The sequence below is a fragment of the Crocodylus siamensis genome, chromosome 4 (assembly GCF_052110815.1).
Source record: "Crocodylus siamensis isolate JL-2025a chromosome 4, ASM5211081v1, whole genome shotgun sequence".
Classification (NCBI taxonomy): Eukaryota; Metazoa; Chordata; order Crocodylia; family Crocodylidae; genus Crocodylus; species Crocodylus siamensis.
The window spans coordinates 42,852,962-42,876,853 of record NC_143398.1 but is presented as its reverse complement, the minus strand read 5'-3'; the positions used below and the strand labels follow the sequence as shown (position 1 = coordinate 42,876,853).

Below are 23,892 nucleotides of genomic sequence, written 5' to 3'. Positions count from 1 at the left end.
CTATTAACATATTCATTTATTAGATTTGATTTTTCAGCAACATTCTCCAACCAGAGAAAGTTGTAAGCAACCTATAAGTTTAGGTGGCTTAACATTTCTCCCATTATAAAGACTTTGAGCCTTTCTTAAAACTCTCTAGAAACCTCCATTGTTTGCCTCAGGCTTCTGAAATTCATCTGGTGCAAAACTCTAGAATTAGATGTATGCTTATAACTACAACACCTAAATGAGATTTCATAGGTTGAGAGAGAAAAACAAATCACAATTGCCCTTTACTTATTTGCAGTGCTCAGGAAAATTGCCACCATGTCAAAATAATACATGAACATATATTCTAAAGAATCAAGGTGGGAAACAGAGAGAGACACAGAGAGGAGGAAGATTCAAGATTCAATTTAAACCTGACTGGTAAGGCACAATTTTTTTTTTTATTAATTTTCCTTTTAAGAAATTGGAAATAATATACAAAAACCGTATTTAAGGAACATTAATATGCAACACAAAACAGTTTTAAAAAAGCCATTTTAAATATGCAGCCATGCAGACTTATTTGTAGAAGGTAAAAGTGTACAATTTACAGGCCGTTAAGGCCCATTGGGACAGAAGCACCAGGGCTCCACTATTTAACCTCAGCTTGAGATGGAGGTGACGTGATCAGTACCATGCTTTGACCTCCTTTATCCCCAGGCAGCTCCCGGTATCCATTGACTAGGCAGACCTCAGGGCTATGCTGGAAGTAGAAACCCATCACACCTTCACCTGGGATTAAACCCAGGTTCTTCCATAGCGAGCCACCCGAGCTACATGCTGCCCAATAACTTAGCTGCATGATGATATTTTTTCCTTGCATAGGACCTTGCCTTAATTCCATGCACAGGATGAACATACTAATGAACAGAATGACAGTTGCACCGTCAACCTTAAAATCCGACATTTCCTAATTTTTCAGTGCTCGACTCAAGAACCTGAGTAATGGTTTAACTTTTCATCTCTTCCCCGTCCCCTCTCTCCTCCAGAAATCACAAGTTTTTTTACAAAAACAAAAGAAAAATCCCACCATTCTATAGCACGCCTCTCTTATGTTTGCTACTAACTTAGCTATGATCCCAAGATACTCAGATGACAGCTTCCAATGTTGACAAACCAAGAAAATTACAATATCCAATCAAAAGACCAATAAAATCATTATGGAAGAGCAGAGGATGTTTTAGGTAAGTCAGTAAAATGGCAGTAATAAACTGGTACCATTCCAGTGGCATACATAAAGCTTAACTTTCATCAGGATGTAAATGGTGGGTTGCCCAGTTCTAAAACCTAATAACTTTAGCGATAACTATAAAGTTAAATTACTCAGGAGCTTAGCTGAGAGTGTAGTATTCTTTCTTGTGGTTTAAAAACCAAAGAACTACAAGAAATCTAAGCTATTTTGCTCAACTGCTCTCTATAAAACAGGATGACCTACTCACACCTCTCCAACATCAAGTTCAAATCACAAGAGAAAGGTTAAACAAATAGGAAGCAGGTCTTGGTTCAACCGGCAGATTATTTCCAAGTACTTTAGGTATTATATTATTGGCCAAGATTTCTATTAATATTGTTATGCAAGCATGCTTCTCAAATCTCTCTACAGGAGACTGAGGAAAAACTAAAATCATTAGGAATCTCATTAATAGAAGAAAGGAACAATGATCGATCAGTATGCTCAAACAGTCTCGTTAAAGGTATTTAAGCTAATGCTAAAAAGGAGGTAAGATCAGCAGTCAATAAATCTTCTAAATCTGGAAGTCCAGAGATAACCATTCCTGATAAGGAGAAAGATTTAATTCTAAGTGATGAATTCTGAATATTGTGAAACATTTAGATCTTCAGTTCTCAACGTAAACTGTCAGGAAAAAAAAAATGCAATTAAAAGATAGTACTAGGAGTTAGCAGACTAGCTGATTTATTTTTGCTTCAGACTAATTAAACAAATAGGTTTCATTTCCTACTCACAAAATAAATTCACATTTAAATTTAACAAAATCTATGGTTTCAATCTTTACAAGTTACACAACTGAATTGCAGCTTCTCCGATTAAAACACCAAAATCTGTGATTAAAATTAAATATAGGCATGTACGTCAGTTGAATACAATGTTTTATTTATATATTTACAGTTTTAAAGCAATTAAAAAGCCTACCAGTGCTTCAATTATAATTTAATTATAAATACCTATATATTTTGGCATTTGATTTGGGGTTTTTCATCATGGAAAAAATCAGAGCTCCATCTGGGACCACTCTGTACCCCCCCCAGGAATTATGCACAGAAAAACTCCGAATGAGTTACTTTTATTTTTTACAAATTAAACTACAAATAAAACATATTTTAACCTTCTTTAGAAATATATGCAGGTACTTTGTATGGTTGGAGGGTGGGTGTGGAGGTGTGCACGCAGAGGGGATTCATGAAGGTATGGGAGGTGTCTGGTTAATGGGGGGTTGTAAAGCGGTGTGGGGTTTGTGAGGGGAGTGTGAGTATGGGAGTTTGTGGGTGGGTTCTGAAGGCACAGGGGAGGGTTGAATGGGTGTGGGTATGGCACTATGTGGCTTTTGAGGACTGTGGGTGGGTGTCAGAAGTTTTAGGTATGGGAGTATATAAGGTTTGTGGGCGAGTGTGGGGGGTTGTGATGTGTGTGCATGTGTAGGGGAGTTTGTGAGCAGATGTGGGGCTTGTGGAAGGTTGTGGGGGGGGTTGAACAGGTGTGGGACTTGTGCTGCACAGCCCCCACCATGAGCGGCTCAGCAGGAGGTGGTGGGCCCTTGGGTAGCTCATGGCTGTGGCAGGCAGAGCCCACGGTGGCACGCAGCTTTGGCCCAATCCCACGGCCTGCATGTGTTGGCACAAAGTCAGCCCAGTCCGCTGGCACTCGCCTTCACACCACACATGCGAGGATCACAGCAGTGCAGGACACGCTGCAACACGTGCAGACACATGAGGATCACAGCAGTGCAGGTGGGAGCTGCACACCATCCAGCCAGGTAGGCTCCATGCCTCTATGTCCAACTTCCCTCTAGAGTGCTGGGGGCCCCACATGGAGGCATGGCACTTGCTGACCCAGCCTCAGGGAAGCCACCCATCAAGGCACAGAACCCACCCGGTGCGATGGTGTGCAGCTCCCAGTCCACGCGCCATTGGGCCAGGCTGAGTCAGCCCTCCACATGGGGCTTCCTGCGGACACCTCCCAGCTCCCTCAGCCCCTACCAAACACACGCCTTCCCGACCCCCAGCCCACCCCGCTGGCTCTTCCCACAGCCCTTAACCCCCCTCAGCTCTAGCAGGCACCCACCCCACTGGGTACTTCACCCCTGCCAGTGCCCCCCATCCCTGACCCACAACCCCCTAGTCCCCCCAGCCCTGCCAGAGGGGGTCCCCAGCCCCCTGCAAGCCCCATTTACTTCAAAGGCTCCAGGAGGCAAAGTGAACCTGAGCAAAGCCCTGGCTGGCTAAGAGTCTCAGGCCCCTTCCCCTCTGGACAGGGCTTAGGGTTTAGCACCCTTTTTGCAAGAAGCTTTTGCAAGTGGGAACCCTGCCTGCAAAGAGCTCTTTGCAAAAGTGGAAAATCCATGGGTATTTGTTAAAACAAACAAACAAAAAAATCTGCTTTTTTCCCCTCTGTTAAAAGGGAAAGCCTGACTTTTTTTTCCATGCTTTTCCCAAGGGAAATGGAAACCCTGGATCACTGTTCATATGTATTAACCATCTGCAGGGCAGGGACTTTAATTCATAATGCAAATCCAAGGTAACCATTTCATAGATTCATAGATGCTAGGGTCAGAAGGGGCCTCAACAGATTAGGGTCTGACCCCCTGCATACCTGCACAGACAGGAAAGAGTGCTGGGTTCAGATGACCCCAGCCAGATGCCCATCCAATCTCCTCTTAAAGACCCCCAAGGTAGGGGAGAGCACAACCTCCCTTGCGAGCCCATTCCAGATTTTGGACACTTACTGTGAAGAAGTTCATCCTAATGTCCAGTCTAAATCTGCTCTCTGTTAGCTTATGGCCATTATTTCTTCTGACCCCCACAGGCGTCTTGGTGAGTAGAGCCTCACCAATTCCCTTCTGCACCCCCATGATGAATTTATAAGGCAGCCACAAGGTCGCCTCTCAACCTTCTCTTGAGGAGGCTGAAGAGGTCCAGGTGCCCTAGTCTCTCCTTGTAGGGCTTGGCCTGCAAGCCCTTAACCATATGAGTGGCCCTTCTCTGGACCCTCTCCAGGTTATCCACATCCCTCTTGAAGTGTGGCGCCCAAAACTGGACACAGTATTCCAACTGCAGTCTAACCAGCGCCTGATAGAGGGGAAGTATCACCTCCTTGGTTCTGTTTGTCATGAATCTGCTGATGCATGATAAAGTGCAGTTAGCTTTTCTGATGACTTTCGTCACACAGACGACTCATGTTCATCTTGGAGTCCACTAGGACTCCAAGATCCCTTTTCGCTTCCGTGCTACCAAGCAGGTCATTTCCTAGGCAGTAGGTGTGCTAGACATTTTTCCTCCCTAGGTGCAGCACTCTGCATTTCTCCTTGTTAAATTGCATTCTGTTTTTTTCTGCCCATTTGTCCAACCTGTCCAGGTCTTCCTGTAGTTGTTCCCTGCACTCGGTGTGTGTACTTCTCCCCACAGTTTTGTATCATCCAAAAACTTGGACAGAGTACACTTCACTTCCTCGTCCAAGTCATTCATGAAGACATTGAAGAGTATCGGTCCAAGGACCGAGCCCTGTGGGACCCCACTACCCACTCCCTTCCAGCTCGATACCAACCTATCCACTACCACTCTCTGGGTACGACCCTCTAGCCAATTTGCCACCCACTGGACTGTGTAAACATCTAAGTCACAGGCTCTTAACTTGTTCACCATTATGGGGTGGGATACCATATCAAAGGCCTTCCTCAAGTCTAAGTAAACGATATCAACCCCTACTCCTGTGTCGAGGTGTTTTGTAACCTGGTCATAAAAAAAAGACCAAATTAGTCAGGCATGATCTACCTGCTATGAACCTGTGCTGGTTTCCCCTCAGCATAATTTTTCCTTCTGGGCTTCCACATATATGAGTCTTAATAATCTTTTCAAAGACTTTGCCAAGAATGGAGGTGAGACTGACTGGCCTATAGATGCCTGGATCCTCCTTCCTTACCTTCCTGAAAATGGGGATCACATTGGCCCTTTTCCAATCCTCTGGGACCTGTCCCATGTGCCACAAGTGTTCAAATATTCTTGCCAGTGGCTGTGCAATGACATCAGCCAGTGCCTTCAGTACCCTTGGATGGAGCTCATCCAGGCCTGCCAACTTAAACACATCTAGTTCCTTCCAAGTGACTCTGCAACATCTCAGGGTCAATGCTTGGTAGTCTAGCACCCAGCTGCTGCCTCTCTACAATCCCATTGTGAGAGTTGTCTTGTCCCTTGTTTAGAAAGACTGAGGCAAAGAACTCATTGAGGAGTTCAGCCTTGTCCTCCCTGTCTGTCACTAATTGCTTTTGCCCATTCAGTAGTGGTCCTATTCCACCCTGGGCCTTCCTTTTACTCCCTATGTATCTGAAAAATAATTTTTTGTTATCCTTAACTTGGGATGCCATCCTCAGCTCCATGGCAGCTTTGGCCTTTCTAACTGCCTCCCTACAACTGTGAGCTGAGGAGGTATACTCCTCTTTAGTAGTCTCTCCCTGTTTCCACTGCATATATAAACCCCTTTTTTCCTTTTGGCTGCTCTGGATTGCTCTGGTCAGCCAAGGAAGCCTCTTGGCCCCTTTCCCCCCCACATCGGAATCGTCTGCCTCTGCGCCCAAAGGATCATTTCCTTGAGGCACAGCCACCCTCCTTGGGCTCCCATCTCGCCAAATCTCTTACTCTGCAGTGCATCAATGACTAAATGCCTGAGTTCGCTGAAGTCAGCCTTCCTAAAGAATAGCAATTCCACCTTACTAGTTACCTTACCCACTCTACGCCTTATGATTTGGTGGTCACTGTCCCCCAGGTGACCACTGATCTGCAGGTCCCCTACCATGTCATCATCCCCTGTTGCCAATACCAGGTCCAGTAAGGCATTCCCCCTAGTGGAACCATGTACCTCCTACGTCACGTGGAGGTCCTGCGCGCAGGATAGGAACCTGCATGAATGGTGGGAATTCACTGTCTGCGTCTCCCAGCAGATGTCAGGGTAGTTTAGGTCCCCCATGACTACCGCCTCCCTAGTCTTTATGGTTTCCGAGAGCTGCCTCAGGAGTTCCAAATCCAGTACTTCTCCTTGGTGTGGGGGTCTGTAGCAGACCCCTACCACCAAATCCCTTTCTCCTTGACCTCCATGTATCCTAACCCATAATCCTTCTACTTCCTCCTCCTCTGATTCCATTTTGATAAGGGTCGATGTATAACGCTCCTTGACGGAGCACAACCCGTCCCCCTCTCTTCCCCACTCTATCCTTTCTGTATAGCTTATAGCATAACTGTTCCTATAAGAGTCTCTGGAATACTTCAAGAAGTTTGCATTCATGAATCCCCATACTGATATACTATTTGAGGGGTGAATTACCATGAAAGACACCCCAAGGGCAAGAAAAACTGCATTTTTTTTTCTTCCAAGTCACTGATCCAAAATGAACACTTGGAAACCTTCACTAGGTCTCAAAAGGCATCGCGAGTTCTTAAAAACATGATTGCTGCTCTCTTACATACTAAAACACTTTGAGCCTTTTGCAAATCATAGGTGGATCAATCATGATCACCAAAAAAATTGTGACTATAAAAACTAGTATTCTCCATGAAACTTGCAACTATTAAAATCAATATAAATATCAGTATAAAGATAAAGAAAGTAGGCAAACTAAAACAGGAGAATAATAGGGTCCTGTTTACTGCGAACTGCAGAACTAGGAAACCATGAATTATACTGCAAGAAGACTGGAAAGGTCATCTTTTTCATAAGGAATTTGTTTACTGCTGTTCTTGTTGGTCACTATGCTAGCAGTGGTTAAAAGGAGAGAGAGAAGGGAGCAAAGAGAATGAATGCATTTTACAAGGAGGATGAATGAAAACAGATCAAACAAAGGACACGCAATAAAAACAAAGGCAGAAAATATATGCTATCTGAAACAAACATTTAAGAAAGATACCCATGTAGATTAATAACATTTCATGTTACAGATAGCGAAACAAAGCCTAAGTGACTTGCTAAGGGGACACCATTGGATTAGGCCTAAAAAACTAGGACATCCAGAGGGGGGCTTTTTTTTTTTTTTTTAAACCAAGACTAGAGATTTTAGGGAGGGGGAGAGACGAGGCAAGTTTGAAGAGCAGGGAGCATCATTATCAACACATTTTTCAAAACTTGAATTGAGTGGCATGTTATTTTAAAGATGCTACATATCTGCAGCTCCCAATGAAGTCACATGCAACTTCCCTACGTTTCAAGGGCTTCAGCCGCATGAATATAAAGTGAGTGCAAATTCTGGAAATGAACAAAAACCCCACCACTTAAAGAACTAGAGTACAACCATATTTGTTCTTTAGACACTTAAAGGATCTTATCTAATCACATAAGCACCTTTTTTGGAACTTATACACAGTTCATGATTTTAATACCCTTCTTTAGCATAAAAATAAACTGCACACACTTAGTATATTACACACTGGCCAGGTAACTGTGTGTACATGCAGACAATTCCCAGAAAAAGACAGGAAGGAGGACCCTCCCATGTTTTGGCCCCAGTAGCCGAGTGGGTTGGTCATTCACCCAGAAGTAGGAAACTAGGGAAGTATGTTCTACTCACTACCAATCTAAACTACGCTACTTACAAAACCCATGTAACATGCTGGTCACAATACTGAAGATTACTAGCAAAGGCCACTGCTGAGACTGCAGTAAAGAACTGTTTATGGTAATGACTTGGACCTCTTGAAAAAGAAAATAAGAAAAGAAAACAAGAGTTTTGAGATCTAGATAGGCAATACTAACTCACTGAAAAATCCTCCACTCGTATTACTTATTTGAAAACAAATACACCAAGGGACGGTGGAAACTGAAAACATTAAAAATAGATTACATCTGTGCAGAAGGTTAATAAAATGCAAATCAGCTTGCAGGTTTTTATTTTTCTTCTCCTTTTTGGGTAAAACACACCAGTATTACTCTTAAATTTACTAAATGCTTATGTAGCAGTTTACAGCGTAATGTCTCTTTTACTAGACAACAGCAGCTCACTCTTCAGGTCTGTGCCTTCTTAGTTTACTTTGTCAGAGAAATATTATATTTGGACATGGGAACTGCTGTATGTTTTCAGTTTTATTATATTGCATTACTAGGCACTTCTGAACAGGGAGATAATTCATCAAATTCTTTGGAAAATTTTCCATTAAATCATAAAGACTTGGGGGTCATCATTGACCACAAGATGAACATGAGCCTCCAATGCGATGCTGCGGCTAGTAAAGTGACCAAAATGCTGGCTTGCATCCATAGATGCTTCTCGAGCAAATTCCGGGACGTCATTCTCCCCTTGTACTCGGCCTTGGTGAGGCCGCAGCTGGAGTACTGCGTCCAGTTTTGGGCTCCACAATTCAAAAAGGATGTGGAGAAGCTTGAGAGAGTCCAGAGGAGAGCCACGCGCATGATCAGAGGTCAGGAAAACAGATCTTACGATGATAGGCTGAGAGCCACGGGACTCTTTAGCCTGGAAAAGCGCAGGCTCAGGGGTGATCTGATGGCCACCTATAAGTTTATCAGGGGTGACCACCAGGATCTGGGGGAACGTCTGTTCACCAGAGCGCCCCAAGGGATGACGAGGTCGAACGGTCACAAACTCCTGCAAGACCGTTTCAGGCTGGACATAAGGAAGAATTTCTTTACTGTCCGAGCCCCCAAGGTCTGGAACAGTCTGCCAGCGGAGGTGGTTCAAGCACCTACATTGAACACCTTCAAGAGTAAATTGGATGCTTATCTTGCTGGGATCCTATGACCCCAGCTGACTTCCTGCCCTTTGGGCAGGGGGCTGGACTCAATGATCTCCCGAGGTCCCTTCCAGCCCTAATGTCTATGAAATCTATGAAATTTTTTTAAATCTGTTTGTTGTTGTTGTTCTCCCACTCCTCCTACCCTCATCAGGGTAGACTTCTCAGTCCGAACCGATTGATTTTCAGATTTTTGTTTTGTTTTTTGTCATGAATCAGCATTCCCATTCTCAGCCCTGTTAATTTTGGACTTGATTTGGTCTCTAACTTGTCTGCTTCCCCATTTAGTCCCCAGAGTGACTGCCTACATAACATGGAGCTACAAATCTATCTGTCAAGCTACTCACCCACTGCAGTTTTCCTCTGCCATCAGAGCAACGCTAGCAATATCATTTCCTTAGCAAGTGAAGAAAAAACCTTGAAATAATGCTATAGGATCTCTCTTAACTGAGAGCGCAGCATTTATTCAGACAAATTCAGCTCTTGTTTCTCAAAGATGGGCAAAAGTCTGTAAATACTTCAGATTTTACCTTTCTTTTCCTTTATCAAAACCCTACTATACCTTTTTATATGGATTTGTCATAAACTAAGATCCTCAAAACATGGAACCTTTGTGGTTACTTTGAAAGAAAAACTGGAAGGGAAATAAATTTTGTTGGTGGAAGTATTGAAAGCTACTAATGCAGCTACTATCTGCTATAATTATGCATTTTAAAGCAAGCATTACATACCTTAAGCATATGCAACTGTGAGCTTGATGAAAATGTATTTCAGATCATTTTAATTTAAAGATATCTTTTCTAAAACCTGATACACATAAGGTATATGGTTCAATTCTGATTATTATAGAAACAGCAGAACGGACACCAATGAAGAGGGAAGTAGTATGTTTAAACACCTATAAGTTATACTGGCTCTGGTGGGAGGAAGAAGTGTCATGGCACCAAACAAGAGACTAATTTAATCTTCCCCCATTCAATCCTATTGTCTTTAAATAATGCCCTTAGTTACACTCGTTTAACCTTCAGAATACAAGTTAGTGAGGAGAACAAGGGCAGAAAAGTCTAAGTCCTGCATGCAACCAACAGGTAAAAAGAAGAAATATTTACCCACATGTTGCTACAACCTGGGGAAAGAAAAAAAGAAAATCAAAGAATTCCAGACAGAAGGGAGACATTTGGGACCAGCTCTCCTACACGACACCTTCAAAGAAGCAGAACAAAATTAAAGTAATTTCTCATTTGTTATCCATAAAAAAGCTTTAACTGACCAAAAGTATTAATGATTGAACACATCAAAGGGTTGAACTATTCTTACTATGGTAAGATTGTGATGCCTCTACTGTGAAAAGAATAAGTAGTTACACAAGGGTTTTAGCTTTGGGACTTGCTACCTAGTCTCACATGGGCAGCAGAGGGCAAGAATCCTGTATTGGTGGTATCTAGCTTTATTAGAAAAGGGAATAGAAATGTAATATTGCCAGCCACAAAGATATCAGATTTACTAGTCAGACCCAACTCCTCCTGAGGAGAGGTGTAGTGAGGGTTTTTATAAGTTACATAGTGCATTTGGTTCGCCTTGGTTCTCATGCTTCCCAGACAGCATTCAAAATAATTACCATGTTGCTGACTAACAACCTCAGACCCAGAAACACAATCTTGGCCCTTTTTTAGGATTCTACTGATGTGCAGAAACCAACCAAAAAATATCCACTTTCCTATGCATTGTACAAATGCCATAGCAAGAGAATTCTTCTCCCAAATTGCTTTTAGTCTACATTTCTGGATATGGGAGCTGAAACTGAACACCAAACATCTTTCCTATGAACTGCCAATGAGGAAAGCACTTTTGCACTCTGTGTACAACTGGATACATTGCTGATCTATTAGATAAACTGCTCTGCAGATCACTAAAAAAAGTACACATTCCACTCAGAGCCACTCTACACATGCCAAGTGTCAAAAAAATATAACAGCCATTGTTTGGTGCACACCCACAAATACAATGCTGGTTTCAGGCTCTCAGGGGTGTGTACTGGCATGGACTCATTGCCACACTAACAGAAGTTCAATTACTAAAAAAAAAAAAAAAAGTATATGGAGCATTCAGAACAGTAGAATCATAGAAAATTAGCGTTGGAAGGGACTTCAGGTGGTCAACTAATCGAACCCCCTCCTGAAAGTAGGACCATCCTCAACTTTATCATCCCAGCCCAGGCTTTGTTTAGCTGGGTCTTAAAAACCCCCAAGGATGGAGATTCCACCACCTCTGAGTAACCTGTTCCAGTGTTTTACTACTCTCCTAGTGAGAAAATTCTTCCCAATAGCTAACCTAAACTTCCCTTGCTGCAACTTAAGACCACTGCTCCTTGTTCAATCATCTGTCAACACTGAGAACAGTTTAGCTCCATCCTCTTTGGAACCACCCTTCAAGTAGTTGAAGGCTGCTATTAAATCCCCACCATCAGTCTTCTCTTTTCTAGACTAAATAAGCCCAGTTCCATCAGCCACCCCTCATAAGTCATGTGCCCCAGCCCTTTAACCATTTTCTTGCCCTCCACTGGACTCTCTCCAATTTCTCCACATCCTTTCTGTAGTCGGGGGCCCAAAACTGGACAGTACTCCAGATGTGGCCTCACCAGTGCTGTATAGAAGGGAATAACCACTTCCCTTGATCTGCTGGCAACACTCCAAACAATGTAGCCCAGTGTGCTGTTAGCTTTCGTGCAACAAGGGCACACTGTTGGCTCATATCCAGCTGATTATCCACAGTAACCCCTGGGTCCTTTTCTTCAGAGCTGCTGCCAGTCAGTCACCAGCCTGTACTAGTGCAAAGGACTGTTCCATCCTAAATGCAGGATTTGCTTTTGTCCTTACTGAACCTCAAGAGTTTTCTTTTGAAATCTCCTCCTAGAAAAATCCTCCAGTTTTTCTAGGTCTCTCCGAATTCTAAACCTACCCCTCCAGTGTATCTATTAGTCCCCCCAGCTTGGTGTCATCTGCAAACTTGCAGAGAGTGCATTCTATGCCAGCTTCCAGTTAATTGAAGAAGATACTCAACAAAACCAGCCCGACGACCGACCCCTGGGGCACTCCACTTGATACCAGCCATCAAGCCATTGACTACTACTCTCTGAGCTCGAGTTTTCTATCCACCTTCCAGTCCATTCAATCAACCCATACTTCCTTATAGATTCATAGATGCTAGGGTCGGAAAGGACCTCAATAGATCATCGAGTCCGACCCCCTGCATAAGCAGGAAAGAGTGCTGGGCCTACATTACCCCAGCTAGATACACATCCAACCTTCTCTTGAATACCCCCAGGGTTGGGGAGAGCACCACCTCCCTTGGGAGCCCGTTCCACACCTTGGCCACTCGAACTGTGAAGAAGTTCCTCCTAATATCCAATCTAAATCTGCTCTCTTCTAGCTTGTGGCCATTATTTCTTGTAACCCCCAGGGGCGCCTTGGTGAATAAATACTCACCAATTCCCTTCTGTGCCCCCCTGATGAACTTATAGGCAGCCACCAGGTCGCCTCTCAACCTTCTCTTGCGGAGACTGAAAAGGTCCAGTTTCTCTAGTCTCTCCTCGTAGGGCTTGGCCTGCAGGCCCTTAACCATACGAGTGGCCCTTCTCTGGACCCTCTCCAGGTTATCCGCATCCTTCTTGAAGTGCGGCGCCCAGAATTGCACGCAGTACTCCAGCTGCGGTCTGACCAGCGCCCGATAGAGGGGAAGTATCACCTCCTTGGACCTATTTGTCATGCATCTGCTGATGCACGATAAAGTGCCATTGGCTTTTCTGATGGTTTCGTCACACTGCCGACTCATGTTCATCTTGGAGTCCACTAGGACTCCAAGATCCCTTTCCACTTCCGTGCCACCCAGCAGGTCATTTCCTAGGCTGTAGGTGTGCTGGACATTTTTCCTCCCTAGATGCAGCACTTTGCATTTCTCCTTGTTGAACTGCATTCTGTTGTTTTCTGCCCACTTGTCTAACCTGTCCAGGTCTGCTTGCAGCTGCTCCCTGCCCTCCGGCGTGTCCACTTCACCCCATAGCTTAGTGTCATCTGCAAACTTGGACAGAGTACATTTCACCCCCTCGTCCAAGTCGCTGATGAAGACATTAAAGAGTATCGGTCCAAGCACCGAGCCCTGCGGGACCCCACTGCCCACACTCTTCCAGGTCGAAACCGACCCATCCACCACAACTCTCTGGGTGCGACCCTCCAGCCAATTCTCCACCCACCGGACTGTGCAGTAATCCAAGTCACAGCCCCTTAACTTGTTCACCAGTATGGGGTGGGATACCATATCAAAGGCCTTCCTGAAGTCCAAGTATACGACATCCACCCCTCCTCCTGTGTCGAGGCGTTTTGTGACCTGGTCATAAAAAGAGACTAGATTGGTCAGGCACGATCTACCTGCCACAAACCCGTGCTGGTTTCCCCTCAGCATAATTTGTCCTGCTGGGCTCTCACAAATGTGAACCTTGATGATTTTCTCAAAGATTTTGCCAAGGATGGAGGTGAGACTGACTGGCCTATAGTTACCCGGGTCCTCCTTCCTCCCCTTCTTGAAAATGGGAACCACACTGCCCCTTTTCCAGTCCTCCGGGACTTGACCCGTGCGCCACGAGCGTTCAAATATTCCCGCCAGTGGCTCTGCAATGATGTCGGCCAGTGCCTTCAGTACCCTCGGATGGAGCTCATCCGGTCCTGCCGACTTAAAGGAATCCAGTTCTTCCAAGTGATCCTGCACCACCTCACCTTAGCTTGCCTGCAAGAACTTTGTGGGCAACTGTATCAAAAGACTCACTAAAATCAAGGTATACCACATCCACTAGTCTCCCCGCATCCACAGAGCTAATCATCTCATGACTTGCGCTTGGTGAATCCATGCTGACTGTTCCTAATGACCCTTTTTTCCTCCTTCAAGTGCTTAGAAATGGATTCCTTGAGGATCTGCTCCATGCTTTTTCCAGGGACTGAGGTCTGTAGTTCCCTGAATCCTCCTTCTTCCCTTTCTTAAATATAAGCACTATGTTTGCCCCTTCTCCATTCCTCCAGGACCTCTCCTGATCGCCATGAGTTTTCAAAGATGATGGCCAATGGCTCTGCAATCACATCAGTCAACTCCCTCAGCACCCTCAGGGTGCATCCCATCCAGCCCCATTGATTTGCACACATCTGGCTTTTCTAAATAGTCCCTAACCTGTTCTTTTGTCACAACTGGTTGCTCATCTTCTGCCCAAACTGTGCAGCCAGGTGCAGTAGTTTAGGGGCTGATCTTGCCTGTGAAGACTGAGGTGAAAGAGGCATCGAGTACTTTAACCTTTTTTGCATGATCTATCACTAGGTTGCCATTCAGTAAGGGACTCACACTTTCTTCGATCTTCCTCTTGTTCCTAACATAATGTAGAAACCCTCCACATCCCTTGCTAGCTGCAATGCCAACTGTACTTTGGCCTTCCTAACATCATCGCTGCATGCCCAAGCAATACTCATATACTCCCCTCCCTAATTGTTTGTCCAACTTTCCACTTCTTATAAGCTTCCTCCTTGTGATTTAGCTTACTGAAGAGTTCCCTGCTAAGCCAAGCTGGTCTTCTGCCATACTTGCTAGTCTTCCTGCACACTGGGATGATTTGTTCCTGCACTCTCATAGAGCTTCTTTCAAGTACAGCCAGCTCTCCTGGACTCCTCTCCCCCCTCAGTTTGACTTCCCAGGGGACCCTGCCCATGACGTCTCCGAGTGAGTCGAAGTCTGCTTTTCTGAAGTTGAGGGTTCTTACTCTGCTACCTCTCCATCTTTCCTTTTCTCAGGATCCTGGACTCAATCATCTTATTTCCCAGCAGCCCCTGCCCATACAGCTGGGGTCAGTCTCCATGGAGACCCCAGCCACAGCTGCGCTATGATAGAGCAAGGCTGGGGTTTCCATGGAGACTGGCCCAGCCACACGCAGCAGGGCAGGACAGGGCAGGGAGATCCTCCGGAGCCCTGGGATCTTGCAGTGGGGGCAGCTTAGTCAGGGCCAGAGCAGAGCCATGGTCTGCAGCCTGTACTCTCAGGGCAAGGGTGCACAGGCAGTGGATGGCAGTTCTGCCCTACCTCGGGACCAAGCTGTCACTGCTGCAAGGAGCTGGTAGAGCTGCAATCTGCAGCCAGCATGCTCCAGGCAAGGACGTGCAGGCAGCAGATTGTAGCTCCGCCCTGGCTCCTTGCAGCAGTGGCAGCCTGGTCCGGAGCAGGGGCAGAGCCATGCACCCCCGCCCCAAACATGCAGTCTGCAGATTGTGACTCTGCCCTAGCCCCAAACCTAGCTGCCCCCACCACGAGATACCAGGGCTCCAGAGCAGCCCCCTGCCCTGCTCTGCCTTGCATCCTGCCAGCACAGCTGGGGCTGGTCTCCACATGGGCAGGGGCTGCTGGGAAATGGAGTCCACTGCCAGCCGCATCCAGCCCACAGGCTGGACTTTGCCCATCCCTTGTTTAGCCTATTGCATAGATAAGCTAAACGAATAACTACCTCCCTTGAAGGTAGCCAGAAGACCTTGGTTAATAGCAATCTCTCTGCACTTTTAAAGAAGGGGAAGAAGGGGGACTAGGACTTGGTTTCTTGGCTTGCATCTTAGCACATTCTCCAAAGATGCAGGGCAGTAAGCATAGCCAGTTATTCTCTCTCTCTCTCCCACTCCTCCCTTTGAGGAAAACAAAACAAACCATATTGCATCACAGCAAAATGTTGCTGCATATCTAGGAGAGCTCTTCTAGCAGAGGCCAAAACAGTGTTCTTGTAATTTATTACAAGAATTGACATAACATATTCCATGCTCTTCCACATGGAAATTTTTGCCATTCCAAAATATTTTCTTTAAAATGTTGACAGTAAAAAAGCACTGCATTTCATAAATAAACAAACACATATAGAGCACCATCTCCTTCATTAGCAAATTGATTCTTCTATTCTTACTGTTTACATTATGGCTTTACTTGAATACAAATCTAGAAAGTGACAATTCCTGCACTTAACCATGCAATAAGCATGTGAAAAAGGACTTACTTAAAAAAAAAAAAAGAAAAAGAAGAAAACAAAGCAATAACTTAAACACCGATCATTCTAAAAAGATTTTTCCATTTGGCAATTTATAAATCAATTGACCCTGATGTGAAGAGAATTAAACAGACTTTTTTTCTGAAAAATCTGTTAAGTTACAGAAAAGAGAAAACGGTAGAAAGTTGCTGAAACATTGTAAATGGATGTTAACAAAATGGAACTGCAGTCACAGAGCAATGCAGTCTCTTCTACAGATTTTTGGGCTCATGAAGGTCAATTGTTACTTAAACTTCATACCAGGAAATTCAGACTACTCCTACTAAAAAGTCCAGTGCATGCAAAGGATACCATTAGAAAGGAACAGCATAAAAGGATTAAGACCCTATCACTTTTCATTTTTCCAAGTTTCAGTATTAAGCAGCTATAGAGCCTAAAAAAAACTATTATCTTACAGGAAAGTGCCAGCTAATTATGTCTTTATCAGTACTGCTTTATCCTCTACTTGCTTCAGAGATGAAAGTCAAGCCTATATTTAAATGCAAATTACCAAAGATGAGCCAAATATTCAGCATTTTTATAAAAATGGATGTATTTAAGGAGAGTTGCACACAAAAAAATTGAAAAAATATTGAAGAACTTTCAGGATAAATTTATAAACTCATTTTTAAACAAATAAAGTCTACCTTCCTCTTGAGTTTTAGAGTAGTTTATACCCCGAGTGGAAATGAGACACTCAAGCTTGTTTGTTATTAAATTATAATATAGATGAGAGAGAAACTTGACAGATATCAAGACCTTGACCACATACAGATATTCAGTTTCTCCTGAGACAATCATTGCTCTCCTGGTTGAAGCCACAAGCGTGCAGTTTGGAGCTTTTTCTCCCAGAGGAAAAAGGGCTGCTCCAAGAGAGAAAATAACTAAGGAATAACTGGAGCTTAAATATATCACTCCTAAGAGAGACTGAATGTCCATACATTTTCCCTTGGGTTAACTCCTCTTGAGGATCAGGAAGGGTGAAGCCCAAAGGAAAGGCTCCTGTGCCTTTCCCAGCTGGGGTCACCCCACTCTCCCCTATGCCACAGACCAAGATGGGAGGGAAGGAGCACGCCAGGTGCTTCCTGCCTGCTTCTCACACCCAGGCTCCTAATGTGAGGAGGTGGCAGGAGCTTTGTTATAGCACTACCTCTGCTTGGCTGCCAGGCACCAAGAGCCAAGTCCAGGGAGAGTTGCCTCCTGCCTGCTTCCCATGTCCCCCTACCCCCTCACTGAGCAGTGTGGGTGGCAATTAAAAAAGCCAGCACAGCTGGAAGCTGTGCCTATAAGCCCAGTTCTTGGCTGTGTCAGCTTTTCCTTGCAACACCAAGGCAGGGCTCAGCTGGGTGGCAGGGGCAGCTATTTAAAAGCCCAAGGGGCCAGGAGTCTGCCTTGAGAAAAATCTCCACACTTCCGGATCCTGGCCCCTTCAGCTTCCCCTTGCAGGCCACACTGCCCAACTGACCCAAAGTAGTACCAGGCAGCTGCATGCAGTGGCAAGGCCAGGTAACCTTGCTGCCACCATGAAATGCCCCTACCTCACTTTGAACTGCTCTGGGTCAGCCTGAAGCAGCATTGGGCAAGGTGTCATGCCTCTAGCAACCTTGCTGTGACAGCTGAGTGCTCCCTGCCCTCCCTGCAATCCCCCAGGGTCAACCTGGAGGAGTACAAAGAGCAGGACTACTCTTCTGAAGGGGATAATGTCCCTCCTGCCAATCAACTGATTGCCCTCACCTATCCTGTCATTCTCCCAGGGCTGGAAACCTCCACAGCTGTCTATGGTAGCTGCTTTTCAGCAACTACCAACTGCCTCTTGACAGTCTGTCCCTTGAAAATGGCCCTTGAAAAAAGAATATCTTTTCCTGAAACATCTACACTCTCCAGCACAGTATGATGGTGGATTGGTCAGCCCTCTCGTATCCTACAGTGTTCTGCTCTCCACTACACCTCCCACCCAGGGAGGGAAAGCCAAGAGCCAGTGAGCACCTCCCTGTGCGTGCTGCTGCTGTTCTTGGGAATGTCCAGAGACTGGAGGCTAAAAGACATGCAGGGATGCCTGCTCTCCAGCCCCTTTCACAGACCTGCACAACATCAAAGTGCGCCCAATCTGAAGTGACCATCTTGGACCGAGATTTGGAATGCTTGACACGTGCCTGTCCCCACCATCAAGAAAGTAACCCTTGCAGAACGAGCAAGCGATTCTCCTTGAAGCAGTAAGACCCTAAGAAGGATCAGGAGTCCATAAAAAGGAGAGTTGAAGAGAGCACTCAAGTACTCACATACACTATTTTCAAATCTTAGGGTGAAAGATTCTACAACGTACCATTTTTCAAGGTTTCCCTTCTTTAGTGATAAAAAGGAATCAATTTAATTTCACAAGTAGGAGTTCCCCATTCCAGTCGCACAGCAACATGAAATAGTCACGAACAGGAAAAAGAGAGGGTAATAAGTGGCTAAATTAAAATAATGGATAAGAAGTTAGTCATTTATTTTTTTAAAACTTGACTGCAGAAAGATTTTAACATTAAAAACTTTCAAGCAACACTTTAAAAAAAATGCAAGAAAATAGCTTGTGATTTTTTAAAATTAGTCTTGCAAAGGTTGTATATTTTCTTCAAGTCAAAAGTGTGCAGTTGAAAAGTATTAAAATATTTTAATAATAAAAAGTAAAGCATTTAGTCAGCAAATGCTGAACCAACTTTCACAACAGAAATCTTCAGTTTCTCTTGGAATCATCGTGTGTCTAAAGGCCCAGCCTGCCTTAATCCAGGACTGTCTAGGGCAAAAGGTGATCACCAGCAAGAAGCATTAAACTGCCTGAAGCAAACAGGTCTTTGCTGCACATGATCCTTGCTGGATGTTCCTTCTATTTTCCCCCTTCCCTGCACACATTCACAAAACACCTGCTCACCTGAACTTAGTGGTACTTTCAACATGAGCTAGTTGGCATTAGATCCCATAGGCCCACTAAGTCTGGTCTTACTACTTACTCTGTAGTAAAGACATGATTGAAGCATCACACAGACTCCAAGGGTCTCCCAGTGCCTCCCCACAATTCAGCCCATGTTCCCAGAGGACAGACACATTCTTCCGCATTTCCCTAAGCAACAATCCTGGCTCAGCACATGGAACATGGTTCCAAAAGTGAAAGCTGCACACCAATGCACATGGGTGCCACTTTAGTTGGGGGGACATGTGCCCCCCGCAATCAGTCAGCGACCCAGGGAGGAGTCCATCCCCCATAGCCAATCATTCTGACCAGGGAAGAGGTCCCCCCACAGCCAATCCCATCCCACCGACGAGACAGTTGCAGCCACTTCTGGAAGCACCACGGTGCTCCCACGCCCCAGCCAGTGTTTGCAGAGCAGGCAATGGCCCTCCCGCCTGCCCCCGCTGCCTGTTGACTAAGCAGCAAGTGTGGCTGGTCAAAGGTGCACTGGCATGCTCAGGGGGTGTGCATCGCCACTGTCAATGGAATACCAATGGGTATAAAATAATTAGGATACAACTTTGCAGTGTGTTAGCTCATAGACAGACCAGAGTAATCAGAATAAAATCTGTGCGCCAAGTATTATCTGAACAAACTGTAGTAAAGAATTACTGGCAAATATAAATTAACCTCAAAGGTAACAGGCAGGAATTCAACCCAAAATTAAAGCCAGTCATGAGCAGGGATCCAGGTTTTCTGTTTCCCACAGAAAAATGGGACCCCCCTCCACAGACTTTCCCTTTTAACAGAGGAAAAAACATTTTTTCCAGTTTAATAGAGATACCCACCAGCTGTTCACTTTTGCATGGAACTCTCTGCAGGCAGAGTTCCCACCTACAGGAGCTTCATGCAAAAGGATGGTAAACCCTAAGACCTGTCCAAACGGAAGGAGACTGGGAAGGACATGGCCGGAGACTCTCAGACAGTCAGGGCTTGGGTCAGGCTCACTTGCCCTCTTGGAGCTTTTGAGGTAATTCAGGCTTGCAAGGGCCTGGGGACCAGCTGGGAGGAGATACCCTGCAGGGTGGGTGCAGGTGCCAGCTTGGGCTGGAGAGGGTTGGGGGCTGTGGAAAGAGCCAGTGGAGCATGTAGGGGCAGAGCGGTATCTGTGGTAAGCCTTATGTGGAGGGCTGGCCCGGCTTAGCCCACCCCAATGGCATGCAGACCAGGAGCTGCACACCACTGGGCTGGGCAGGAAGCTGCATGTGGAGGCACTAAGTCACATGCCTTTGGGCTGGATGGGCTCCTGCTTGCCTCCAGGTGCTGCTTCCCACTGGAGTGCTGGAAGCCCCACATGGAGGCATGGAGTCCACCTGGCTTGATGACACATGGCTCCCAGTCCATGCGTCATTGGGCCAGGCCAGCCACTCTGTGCCACCATGTGGGACTTCCAGTACTCCAACAGGAAACTGCACATGGAGGCATGGAGCCTACCCAGCCCAATGGCACACAGCTTCCACGTGCCAGGATCAACACATGCTAGCATGAAGCCAGCTTGGCCTGATGTGAAGGCACGTGCCAGCGAGCCAGGATGGCTTTGTGCCAGCATGTGCAGGCCCTGGGACTCAGCTAGATGCGCATGACACTGGGGGCTCTGCCTGCCATGGCCATGAGCACCACAAGAGCCCACCTCCTGCTGCTGCTGAGCTGCCAGCGGCGGGGGCTGTGCACCACAAACCCCACACCCACACCAAACCCCATAAACAGACCCTTTACAACACCCCCACAAACCCCACATACTCCCATACCCACATCTCCCCACACACCCCATACCTACCCTGTGATGGCCAGAACCAAAAAAATTAATATGCAATAAATATGTGATTCTTGGAGGCATTTGGAACTTTTGTCTAATATGAAGCTTGTATTTTTGTAACCCATAAATGTAACTTGTAACTGTTTGGGGAACTGACTAGGTCTCAAAGACAAAGCCATAGCTGTGAAATTAGCTGACCTAATAGATCTCTCGCTCAGAATTTAGCCTTGTTGATGGTAAAAACTGGATTCAACTGCCCAGCTTATGCAGTACCTTTCAAGAAAGGACATCTCAAAAAAGCATAGTCAAGGAGTTTTGAAGGGGCTGGATTTAGGCAGGGTAATGTTAATTTTAAACCCGAAGATGTTGTGTTGTAATGTGTTTATTGGATAAACCCAAGCTTGGGCAGTAACTTATTATAATAATTTCTAGCACCTTTTAACCCCATAGGATAACAGCTATAAAGCAATATTATGAATGGCTACATAACTAAAAAATGAACATAATTAGAATATAAAAGAACACACACACGTCATAGTAACCCTCAGGAAGGACAGAACAGAAGGGTCATTGCTGTCCCATACCCCCACAGATCTCTCTTACTCCCTGTGAGAGTGAGGACCAGATCCTGACTGAGGGGCTTCCACTGGTATTCTTCGGGCAGCCCAGTTCAGAGACATCTGACTTCGCTGAGTCAACTTGACATGCATCTTCTAACAGGGACTATCAATAAGTTACTAACCAAGTGGGAACTCTGTTTTATTATCACTGTCAATTTTAATCTGTATTGTTATACTGTCTGCTTATTAGCTTAACCTTTTTATTAACTATTATATATGCAAACTATATATTTTGTTGTCATAAGTAAAATTCATTCCTTTTTGTAAGTGAAGCTTGTCATTTCTTTCCTTTCCAACATCACCCCCTTGATCCTGAACCAAAAAGCCCAGTGGCTAATGAAGCTGCAGTGCTCAGTCAGTCTGCAACTAAATTAATATACCCACAGTGCCCAGCTAACCTGTGACACTACCCACAAACACCCCTACACAATTCCCCCACAAACCCCACACCTGCCTACAACCCCCCCACATCTTCACAAATCTCTAGCCACCCCACAACCATACAAAGTACTTGCATGCATTTCTAAAGAAGGTTCAAATAGTGTTATATATTCCAAATTAAAAGTAATTAATTAATTTTACATAATTTTGTGCTTTTCTATGCATAATTTGCTGGGGTTTACTGAGTGGTCTCATCAATAACTCCGATTTTCCATGATGGAAAACCCAAAAATCAAATGCTAAAATATACAGGTATTTAGAATTTATTTTATTATAATGTTTGAGGTAGCTTTAGAGGTATCATGTAGGGGGTGCTGGGGGAGCAGCCAGGGGATGGGACCTAGCAGAGGTCCCCCCATAGTCCTGTCCCCCCTCCTACAGCTCCCCCATACCCACCCCCTACTTACCAGCTCCGAGTCTGGCTCCAGCAGGCAGGGACTGCCCAAATCATCGAAGCTCTCTGAATCTTTTCCAAATAACTGGAGAGCTTTGAATCAATTTGAACCTTTTTATTGGTCTCCTGATTCGATTCAGATCTGGAGATATGGCCACCGAATTGGGCTGAATCTCCTCCAAATTGAAACAGCACCCAAATCTTCACACCACCCTACCAAACATATGTACAGTTTGGCACTTAGACTGACTTACCCCTAGTTAGGCTGGTCTAAGTACAATATCTCCACATACCCTTAGACTGCGTCCTAACTCCTCCCCTTTCCAGCCAGATAGCTTCAAAACTGGGGTAGAGGGAAGGCAGGAGGAACATCAATGGGTATTCCCACACAGGCTAAAAGTTGGGAGGAAATTACATAATTCCATTTCTTGCTGCCTCCCCTTCCCCCACCCCAGCCTCTAAAAAGGACCCATAAAACTATTTAGGCTCTGAGCCACAAGTTAAGGCCCAAGTGCTGGTCTCTCACATATACCAGTAAAGAACAGATCAGGATTCAGTATTAGGCTCCATGTGCAAGTAAAGGAGGTATAATTTGGCTTGTATGACAAATTTCTTCTTGAACATTAAAAGCAGCAAAGAAAAATAGTAAGTACCAGAGCCATAACAAAGCCATGGAAATAACAACACCTTATTAAAAACAAAACCATTTACAACATTAAAAACAGTCCCTTCTTGTAAAGGTTTGTCACCTGTTGTTTCAAGTTTTTGTTAGGAAAAAAAACAACCCTGCAACATCTCCAGCTTGGTATTCCTTTCTTCCTGTACTGCTTACCCCGATTACTTTGTTTTCTAGTAAGACAAAAAAAATGTGAGGCACTAAACTTAACATTTTCATTTTCCTCACTGCCTCTCCTAATAAAAAAAATATATATATATAAACCCAAGCCTATAAAAGCTGCCACAAAAAGTTAATTAAATTTAACTTAAAATAGGAAAAAAAACCCCCAGAAAACAAGAGTAAGACAGTTTTAAGGGCAACCGCAAACAAGTAATTACAACTATCTATTACTCTATGAGCACAGGTCTCAAAGAAACAAGCACCCTACTGGACACCTGAATTTAACTTAAATATATTTGGAAAGAGTAAATAATAAAGCCAAACTATAATAGATGACTAGCAGAACATTCTTAAGGTTCACACTTTTTATTTATGTCATGTTTCTTAGGTAAAAAGTCTCGAAAAGCACATATGGGGGCTGAAGTTTTCCATGTGTTGTCTGCCTGCAACTGAAGTGCTACCTTTAGTTTTAGCCTCAATGGTTTAGCCTCATTCCACGAAAAAGTTAAGAGAAATTATGATGTTTCACTCATGTTACATAATTATGGTGACTTCACTTATGGGGGGGATGTGCACGTACACACGCGCGCACACACCCCACCCTTAGGGATTTAAAACATGGAAGATAGTGGCCTACATGTCAGTTGCATCTGTCAACGTTCCCATAGAAGCCTTCTGAAATTTGATCAAGTTAACGTCTTTGGGAAAATCTCAGTTCACCCATGGCTCAGCTATATTTTCAGAAAACTGATTCTGCCTTCAGCATACTT

The 23,892-nt window shown here is 44.8% G+C and overlaps 1 protein-coding gene across 9 annotated transcripts in view; it reads right to left on the bottom strand.

Moving 5' to 3' along the window:
- Window positions 1–23,892, bottom strand: part of CADPS2 (calcium dependent secretion activator 2) — a 619,537-nt gene that overhangs the window by 543,286 nt on the left and 52,359 nt on the right. The gene's annotated exons all lie outside the window — the stretch shown is intronic.